Genomic DNA, 11,098 nt, shown 5'->3' with positions numbered 1-11,098 from the left:
CCAACGTATTAACACGCCTGTTTGTAACACACAGGCTACCCGACTCCATTGTCTCCGACAATGGCCCACAGTTCGCATCAACCGAGTTCAGCCGTTTCGCTGCCAACCTGGGTATCCGCCACATTTTCACAGCCCCATTTCATCCTGCCAGTAACGGATTGGCTGAAAGGGCCGTCAGGACCACTAAAGAAGCCCTGGCTAGGTTCAGCAAGGATGACTGGCACCACAAACTCTCACGGTTCCTGATGAGCCAGCACTCAACTCCATGTTCAGTCACCAATAAGTCCCCAGCTGAGCTCCTGATGGGCAGGCGTCTGAGGACTGTGTTGGACAGACTTCACCCACAATACTGCCCTGACTCTCCCCTCGCTTCCACATCGGGGGTTAGACATTTTATCTTACAGGAGCCAGTATTCGCGAGGAACTTCGCTGGAGACCCCCTGTGGATCCCGGGCGAGATCGTGGCCATCACCGGACCAAGGTCGTATCGAGTCAGACTGGAGGACGGCCGGGTCTGGAGAAGGCACCTGGACCAGCTGCGTAGGCGCCTCAGCACCCTCGCTAGCAGGGACCCAGAATCACAAAACGAAGGGAGGCCTCAGCATCAACCCCACATCCACATCCTTCCCGGCGACCAGTTTACACCAGCAGCCATTCCAGAAAGCCCGAACACAGACAGCGGCGCCCAGACGGCGGACCAGCCTGATCCAGTCTACGGGAGCACATCCCCAGTGACCAACCCTACGAGTCCCGGGCCTGCCCGAACCGAGGGGCACGTTGGTGACACTTTGCCGGCTCTGCCTTCCCAGACTGACCCTGAACAGACAGACAGCGTTCCAGAGCTGCGCCGTTCGGGGCGCCAACATAAACCTCCTGCCTACCTCAAAGACTATGTGTGTTCGCATCTGGGGGGAAGGGGTGTTATGTCCTGAGAACTCTAGGAGTTCTCACTCAGGTCCATTCACTTTGCGGGGGCGTTCTTCCCCTTCACTCATTGGTTGGTTCTCCCCAGCAGCCAGCTATAAAAGCAGGCTGCGGTGTCCAACCAGTCGCTGATCGCTGCGAGCCAGTTCCAGGCGTGGCAAGCACGGTCAGCCCTTTATTGTTATAATAAAGTATTGTTGCACTCATGCTCTGGTTCAGCCTCTCTTTTCCCAAACTTAACAGTTGGCAGATGAGATTCTTCACAAGTTAACCCGAACTGAATGTCTGGGCACAATGCAAGGAGTAACTCAGCTGTGCTTCCATATAGATGGGTACCTCTATAATAGCAAAAGCTTATTACAAACCCGTTGTTAGGCCTGAAACTCCCCACTGTTTAATGTGAGAAAATCTCCCCTGTGGAACACATGAAGAATTTGGGTGCACAACCTCATTTGAAAGATGCTGAGAAAACATGGAGATGGAAACAAGGTCTTCTTTTGTGGTGGCTAGGGACATATAATAGCAATATTCCTTGCCTGGAAAGCTAGCCCTGCTCTGTTGGGAAATGGTTCAAGTCTAGGTGGAGTCTGAAATTAGGGTCAGGTTCTGGCAAGACAAGCCAACACTCCCTCAGAATACCTAGTGGTTTCAGTGCAATGGCTAGTGAGGAAAGTGAATCTGGATTCTGCTTCTCATTTGCCACACTTAGGAATGATGGAAGACATAGGACAAGATTCAGCAGTCCATCTGCATCTGAGAGGCAAAGGTCACACTTTTGGACACAGTCTGGGCAGAGAGAACCACAGGTTTGAAGGAGGGGTCAAAGAGGCCATCTACATTAAAATTAACAGCCCTCTCTCAATAGAGGGGGAGGGAATATGAGACCACCCATCTCCTATTTACAACGCAGTCCTTTCAGCAGTTCCAAGAAGATTCTACGCTTATTTCCTTTATTCTGATGACCCTGAGAGCCTGAAATGCCATAAAAGGCCATAAAAATGTGGATTTGTAAGCAGTTGCTTACAGAAACTGCCTCTCCGTTAACCCTTATTACATTCTTGGCAGGACTAGACTTCCTGTCTCAGGAACTTTTCTGGAGTTTTTTTCCCCTCCTTTGCTGGTACTTTGCTTGTGGGGAATGACCATTCAAAGTTACAATGGCACTGAAAAAAGTGACTTATGACCATTTTTCACACTTACAACTGATGCAGCATGCCTACAGTCATGAGATGCATGCCTCAATTTGAGTGATATTGAGTTGGCCATACCCAGCCAATAACATGACCATTAAGCCATGTCCACCCAGTCACATGACCACCAAGCCACGCCCACCACCTAAGCCATTCCTACAGAACCGATTGTTAAAAATTTGAATCCCACCCCTGGTTTCTTCCCCAAACCCCAAAAACTAACCTTAGATTGTCTACTGTTGACCATTCCTAAGAGGTCTGTAGGGAGTGTGCGTAAGTGCACCAATGTGCTTACCATCTCTATCCTAATGTTTACATTTTATTCGTATCCATTTCATGTATTCATAATCATGTTTATACTTATACCTGTTATCTAATCCTTGCTTGATTTAATTAATTAATTAATTAAATTAAATTAAAGTCTAGGATCATGTCTTTTCTGAAAAGGTTACTGTTTATTGAATACATAGCATGGTAATAGTGAGGTAAAACTAACTTGAATTTCTAAGGCACCAGTTCACAATATTAAACAATGCATGTCCCAGCCCAACCCCCAGGCTTCCATGCAGAGCATGTAAAGTAGTTCTCTGCTGTCAATTTGCAAAGCATCCCTGAACTGCTCTCGAGTTGCCATAGGCAAGGGGGATGGGAAAGCAAACTTCGCAGCTGCATGAAGAAGCTGGTATCTCAGTCAAAACAAGGCACATTCCAACCAGTATACCGAGGTTGTCTCCATGGAAACCCACACTGGCTGGAGGGAGCGACTTTTGTAGGACTGATGACTTGGGTGCTTGAGAGGGATTGGTGGCATGTTTTAATGGACAAGTGACAGTATCTTCCAGCTGTCCTTTAATTATTTCAAGTAAAATCATTGGCTCAGCTCACATGTGCAGAATAGTTTGGACCATTTTCTATCTTTGGCCTGTTTTTTTTATTCTTTTTTTATTTATTTGATTTGTTAATCGCTTACAAGATAATAGGTATAAGTATATACATAGTTATGAATACATGAAATGGGTACATCTCTTAGGAAAGGGGTGAGGTCAATAGTAGACAGTTTATGATTAAAGTTTTTGGGGTTTGGGGAAGAAACCACAGAGTCAGGTAGAGTATTCCAGACATTGACCACTCTGTTGCTGAAGCTGTATTTCCTGCAATCAAGTCTGGTACAATTAACCTTGAGTTTGTATCTATTGTGTGCTCTTGTGTTGTTATGGTTGAAGCTGAAGTATTCATTGACAGGTAAGTCATTGCAGTGTATGATTTTATATACCATACTTAGATCAGACAGAAGACGGCGTAATTCAAGGTTTTCTAGGTCTAGAATTCCAAGTCTGGTGGCATAAGGTATTCTACAATGAGTAGAGGAGTGGAGAACTCTTCTTGTGAAATATTTCTGGACTTACTCAACTGTGCTAATATCTGATACGAAATGTGGGTTTCAGACTGATGAGCTGTATTCGAGTATTGGTCTAGCAAATGTTTTGTATCCTCTAGTTAGTAGTGTACTGTTGGTAGTAGTTAGTGTACTGTTGAACATGTTGACAGTGAATTTTCCTCTGTCTTACATTTCTACATTTATTCTGGTCATAAGCTGTTGCTTTGTATTGAGGTCTGGTCTCAGAATGATAATGTAGCACTTAGGGATGAAGATGCAGCCCAGAAGCCCAGCACTGGAGGCCAAGATGGAGAAGACCTGAACAGCCACCATGTATTTCCCCTTGGTGCTCAAGTAGGTGGGCACAAATGTCACCCAGACACTGCAGAAGACCAGCATGCTGAAGGTGATCAGCTTGGCTTCATTGAATGTCCCAGGGAGATTCCTGGCCAGGAAAGCCACTGTGAAGCAGATGACAGCCAAGAAGCCCATATAACTGAGGGTGATGTAGAACATGATAGCAGACCCTTCATTGCATTTCAGGATGATCATGCCAGGCTGGGAGTAGAAGTCAGATTCAGGGAACAGGTGAGAAACTCCCAGCCAGATGGAGCAGATGATAATTTGGACAGCAGAACAAGAAATGATGATTGAGTTGGCCAAGCTCTTTCCCAGCCATCTCTTCATTTGGTTTCCTGGCTTTGTGGCCAGGAAAGCCAGCACTACTGTGATTGTTTTGGCCAAGACTGAAGAAGTGGCAATTGAGAAACTGATACTGAAAACCATTTGTTGGAGAATGCAGGTGGCTTTCCTTGGTTGACCAATGAAAAGAAAAGGAGACAAAAAGCAAAGCAGGAGGGAGACCAAGAGAATGTAAGAGAGGTCTCGGTTGTTGGATTTGACAATGGGGGTTTCTTGGTATTTAAAGAATAGCTTTAAAATAAGCGCTGTGGTTAGGAATAAGAACAGAGAGAAAGAGACCAAGGTGATGCCCAGATGTTCTTGATAAGAAAGGAAGGTTATAACTTTGGGAATACATTGGACTCTGTCCTCATTTGGATATTTATCATCTGGACATTTGGTGCATTTTTCCATATCTGAGAAAAGAAAAAAACTATATTTCTACAACATTCTGGACACGGTGCATTTTTTTGTATCTGAGAAAACCAAAAGAAATATTTCTTTAATAATCTGTCCTTTTAAATTTGAAGAAGTACACACACACAGAGAGAGAGAGAGAGAGAGAATGTTTCTAGGCACACTTCCTATCTTGGGCTGGCAAGAGAAAGTAATTCTGAAAATAATTTGGAATGGCTTTTGGCAGCAGTGGTAATACAGGTGTAAACAGATGCACCCATATTTGTCCATACCATTTCATTGTAGACCATTGATAGTATACTCAAGTAATCCTTAAGGAGAGAACCATGTAGAATGCATATCAATAATCCTTCTAACAGTTGGACTTAAGACAATTTCTCAAGTTTCAAAGAACTCAAATGTTCCTAGAAAGCTAAACTTGGCAATATACATCAAAACTAAAAAGCAGAATAGATAGTTCCTGTGTCAGTAGTAAAGCTTGCACAATCAACCACAAATCCCCTATCTCTTCCCAGAACTTCCTTCAAAGTTGTCTGTTGTTCTTTCCTTTCTATAAGAAATTTTACATTTTGAAAAGAAAATTTAAAATAGCTGAGCTTCAAGGTATCTTTTAATATTCACTTTCATGAAAATCCTCTGGATGAATCCACTTCCTGCCTTTTTCATTGGGGGGTCACTCCTGTCAGCACTGGAAGCCATATTTTACTTAGAATCTTTGAGGCTGCCATATCTTAGTGCCTGGGAATTTGGAAGGGGGGATTTCATAGAGAGGTGGAAGATTAGACACATCAACATTCTTTTCATAAAGTCAAGGACAAGCAACCCTACACCTGGGAAGGAGTGTCTGGAGGAATGCCTCCAGTTGGGATGATGGTTGATTGGACCATGTGATGGACTGGTGGGTGCAGGGGATGGATTTTGAATTTCAATTAGGAAGGGAAAACCTGGAACTCTCAGATTTGGGGTTTCCCAGATGTGCCAACTGTCTGAGTTCCAGCAATTGCCTCAATTAAACCACGAGCCTCAAGCCAAGCTTCAAAAGAATAAGATAAGAAATAGGAAACAAGCAGACAAACAAGGAGCCCCGCAATCCCCTTTCCAGTTGGGCGAGAAGGTTTACCTCTCCACAAAGTATCTTCTCTAAATGACTTCTCTAAATAAATTCCTACTTTGGATGAATTTTGTTTCTGACTGCTGAATGAAATGGAACACTGACAAGTCACCTTTCTGAGTGGAGATGGTCACCTGAGGACAAGGAATACAGTCATAGCAGCAGACTGGCTCTCCTTCCCGAGTCCGTTTGAAAAGTCCAGGAAGACAATTGTCCACACATTTGGACTCTGGTAAAGACTGCAGTAAAGCGGGGAATATAAAAACAAAACAAAACAAAACAAAAATGTTAGGACTAAATATCCATAGAAAATGGGGATTGTCATGAACATTAGCCAAGTAGTATCTGGGCTTCATTTAGATAAATACTTGCAGGAGTTACAACTTCTGACTTATTCCTCCCTTTTGCTTCTGGAATATCTCTTTTTTTTAAAAAAAAAAAAAAAACTTTATTCAGTTTTTTCCAACAGTTTAAAAACATAAAAAACAGTTACAACAATGTTGAAGACATCATTAACGTTTCTTAACCATATTCCCATTTTCTATACATTATGGTTATTACATATTAATTTTTCTATTAATTCTCTATTCCTTACTTCTTGCTTATACCATTTGTTACATAATACATTTTCTGTTAATTCTGCATACAGTACATATTGCTTCATATTTTTTAATTAGTTACATTATTACTTTTCTTTGTATTCTCAAACCATATATACCAGGCATCCCAGACTGAATATATACATTGATTCCTCTCTATCCTTTAACTCTAGAGTCAGCCTGTCCATTTCCACACAGCCTAGAATTTTCCTTATTACTGCTTCCTCTTGTTGTATATCTCCCTGTTTCCAGTGCTCTGTTCTGCTGACACACAAGATTAAAAAGAACCCAATACACAAGCCTGAGGATGGCAGATGAGATTCTGCCGAAACGTCGCTATAATAAAAGCACAAATATTAAGACATGGGAAAATACATGAAGAAACTTAAATAACATACATATAAATACACACAAAACATAAGAATACACATATATTTCAGCACGAAGCTGAAAGCACCAGCCTGAAGATGGTGAGTGGGACCTCATCGAAATGTCACCAAGACACTCTCAATTTTAAATGGGAAAAGACATGAACACACCAAAAACTGCACACCTGTACCCATGAAAGTCTACGAAAACACACACACACACACACACACACAAACATATATGATTTAAAGTTCATGTTAAATTTTAGGATAAAATTTATTCTAAAAGATGTATTATTATTTTTTATTAATAGGTTTATTAAAATTAAAATAAACAATGCAATAAAGGAAGACGCTTCTGACTAGTGGGTTTTGTTTTTTTCTGAACAAGGTAAAACATTGTAAACTGGATCCCCTTTGAAAGTAGTACAAAGCCATCTTCTAGTTAAGATACATAGGGAAAAAATCCTTACAAATTAGAGCTTTCCATTTTAAAGATGTTCTTTCTTTATTTGTATATTTTTCAATTTATTTGATTTCCATATTGGTCAAATGAGATTAAAACTGATTGTCCAATTTCTAGAACTGTAAAGAGATGAGATGAAGGTGATGTCATGAGAAAAAGTCACGCTTGAAAATTTTAAGTTAAACACCTTTTGCTGCAGCATGAATGATATGATTGTGATCTCTGCTGGAAATGGATGTCCCCGTTGGAGCCTGAATCTGTGTAGGAGGACGAGTCAGAGCTGGTACCCACGGAAGTCGAAGGAGGCAGCCTACATATAGTCTACAGATAATCAGAGTTGGAAAGGGCCTTGTAAGTCATCTAGTCCAACCCGCTGCCCAAGCAGTTGACCTTACAGATGGCAGTCCAATCTCTTCTTGGATGTCTTAAGTGATGGCGCTCCCACAGCTTCCGAGCTTATGTTCCATGGGTTGATTGTTCTCACTGTCAGAAAGTTTCTCCTTATTTCTAGTTTGAATCTCTCCTTGTTCAGTTTCCATCCATTATTCCTTGTCTGGTCTTCAGGTGCTTTAGAAAATAGCTTGACCCCTTCCTCTCTGTTGCAGCCCATGAAATATTGGAAGATGGCTATCATGTCTCCCGTGGTCCTTCTCTTCACTAGACTAGCCATGCCCAGTTCCTGCAACCCTTCTTCATATGTTTTAGTCTCCAATCTCCTAATCATCTTGGTGGCTCTTCTCCAATGGAAGTCAAAGGAGGCAGCCTCATTGGTTTTGGAGGAATGTAGAGAGAAGCAGGACAAGAGAGCCCAGGGAATTTCGGGCTTGGGAGAGCTTGCCAGTAGGGAGGAACAGGGGCAGGATGACCAAGAGAGGCAGGCAGTGGAAATGAGGAGCAATGGAGTTCAGGCAATGAGCAAGGACCGCCTTCTCCTGATCCCTGAGCATAGAGTGGAGAGGAGGCAGGAACAGTGCAGGCTGGCTCAGGAGGAGAGCACCCTGCCCCTCTTCACAAGGCACACCTGCGGACTGAGACTTAAGGAGAGGCCATGGGGAGGGGCGTTTATAGGGAACAAATGCTGAATTCTTGGAGTTTTGTGTGCCATTGCCAACATCTGGAGTTTGCAGGACTTCTTGCCTTCTTCCTTGCTTCATGAACTCATTGTCTTGTTCCTTGCTTTATGGATTCATTGCCTCCTTCCTTGCCTCATGGATTCATTGCCTTGTTCCTTGCCCTGCTGCTGGAGGCACGTGTGTGTGTGTGTGTGTGTGAGAGAGAGAGAGAGAGAGAGAGAGAGAGAGAGAGAGAGAGAGAGAGAGAGAGAGAGAGAGAGCACTTTGACATAAACATGGGAGTGTTGTGGGGGCAATAAAGGGGTGCAGTGACACAGTGGATAGAATGTGGTACTGCAGGCTATTTCTGCTGACTGCCATCTGTCTGCAGTTTAGTAGTTGGAATCTCCCCAGGCTCAAGGTTGACTAATCCCTCTGTCCTTCCAAGGAAAGTAAAATGAGGACACAGATTGTTGGGGGCAATAGGCTGATTCTTTAAAGTGCTTAGAGAGGACTGTAAAAGCACTGTGAAGCAGCATATAGGTCTAAGATGTCAGGGCTCTGACAGTTACCCCCACTTAAATCATGAGTCTCGAGCCAACCTTCCAAACTTAAAGAAAATTTATTAGGAGCAAACATGTCGGCACTGTCTGGATGTGACCACTTTTGAGCAATCTGACCACTTTTGAGCAAAGTCATATTTCAGGGCTTCTGTTTTCTGAGCCAGTTCATTATCGCAAAGCAATTAGTCATTATGATTTTATGTGAACTGAAATTCTCAGGTCTCCTGCACTATCCAAATGGGTTAAATGAGAACATAGATACCTCTGCTCTGGTCTGAGAAGCTTACAAACATCCTAGGCTATGGACCTGAACTTTTAGGATACCCTGACTCCAACCAGGACAGGTTGAAGTTTATTTGCCAACAGGACCAAAAGGACCTCCATCCAGCCTGGATTCAATTTCCTGTGATTCAGTAAAAAGCTGAAAAAAAGTTTCTCTCAGGCATTGGCTGAGAGAATTGCCTTCCTCTTTGCTATTTGAGGACAAGGAACAAATGAACTTATGGCTATAAGCTCCACAATTATCAGCAATTGATGGCCTATCTCACCAGTTTTATGGAGAAACTAGATTGCAGAAGGAACACCAAAGGTTCAGGATCTGTGTCCTAACCAGCACCCATGCTGGACATAGTTATACCAAAACAATGTTCCACATTATACTATCCCAAGCACACTTTGGTCAATAGTACTGAAGCCTCTCAAGCAGTCTGAGAAAACTATGAGGTTTCTACTCCCCACCTTTAACTCTCAAGGAAAGTCACCCATCTTTTTGACTAGGCTTAGTCACTTGAAATGGGTCTTAAGGCTCTGGAAAATAGAAAAAAGACACAAATACTTTCCTCACCTTGTTGAGCAACTTTAACCATGACAGAGTATCTTGGCTGATGATAAATCTTTGACTTTCAAAACTCCCAAGTTCTTCTTGAATGGAATCCTCCTCAGGGGCAACCACCCAACTAATGATTTTCAGATCTGCTCCTACATCTCCATTTTCATCCAAATATAGTTTTCTCTGAGAAATATTCCAAAAATCATTTTTCTCTAGGAAAGGATGGAACTAGAATGGAAACATCCAGAAAATTTAAAAGCAAAAATCTTGTTTTCTTATCCCGTCTACTCTTTTGACATATGAATGTGATATGTAGCTTGTATAAGAAGAAATGGATGGCAGCTACAATGTAGATCTTTCTTTAAGATTTTGTTTGTAGTTTCTTAATATACAACTTGGAAGCAGATTGTGATGACCCAGGGTGTGGCACAAAGGCAACACAGTCACATAAATAAGAAAAGTTATTTTAATACTTCCAACTTTGCCCCCAATGTCCAGCTACCCCTGGCTGGAGAAAAAACTCTCCCAAGAACAGTCTTTCAATGGAGGAAATTCAGTCCAAGTACATATAAACTGTAAATAAAAATCCACACAAACCACTCTGCAGCAATTAACTGGACAAGGCAGGATAAGGAATTGCCGACTTCAAAGGCCAACAAAACACACATAGTTGGCAAGACACCAGAACCCAGATAAGCCTCAACAAACAAAAATAACTCACAGTTTGCTTCCAGTAACTTGCTGTGCATAGCTTGCCTTTTTAAATACTATTTTCCCAGCTGAAGCTAATGAAGGGGATAAGGGCCCTTTCCTCCCCTGTAAGCTACGTAACTCACATTGCTCCATTCACCGTTCTTCCCTGCATGCCCTAGGATGAAGAGCCTGGATCTTCCTCTGAATTCCATCTACCTTGCTCTACCTCTCCCCTACTCTCTCTACTCTGCCACCAGAGCCACACCCCCACTCCCTGTCACTTGCTCAACCTCCCCTTCAGAATCAGATTCCAACAGGGGCATGACACTGATATAAACTCAAAACAAATATAGATGGTTTACCAAAATGAACTGGGAAAAAAAACCCAAATGGAATTTAGGAGAGAGTCAAGTGCCATTTTTTTTTCATTTTTAGGAAATACAATGAAATACAAAGGAAGGAGGATGAAGGATAGCAAACTTGATAAAATGTTTTTGAGAATAATCTCAGAAAAGTAATTTTTACTAAACTGGATGTGAGTTGGCAGTGGAATGTTCATGGAAAGAAGGTAAATGCAGTCATGAAAACCTCAGGAAGTGAATGTACTGGTTTGAGAAGACTCAACTCAAGTTCAAGACTGCACTGTAGGAACCTCTTGGAGAAGACATTGAAGAAAATCTGGATCAGCTTTAGGGAAGACAATGAAGCCAAGAAAGAGATCAAAGGAGCCGCTCTTAATTTCGAGGAAAGACAACAAGAAGAGCCATGTTGGTCTTTGGGAGTTGAAAAACAGAAGGATTCTGCAAGCACCTTTTCTGACTTACACA

This window comes from Pseudonaja textilis, chromosome 2, assembly GCF_049901715.1.
Source record: "Pseudonaja textilis isolate UNSWEBS1 chromosome 2, rPseTex1.2, whole genome shotgun sequence".
Lineage (NCBI taxonomy): Eukaryota > Metazoa > Chordata > Lepidosauria > Squamata > Elapidae > Pseudonaja > Pseudonaja textilis.
This window is presented reverse-complemented; position numbering follows the sequence as displayed.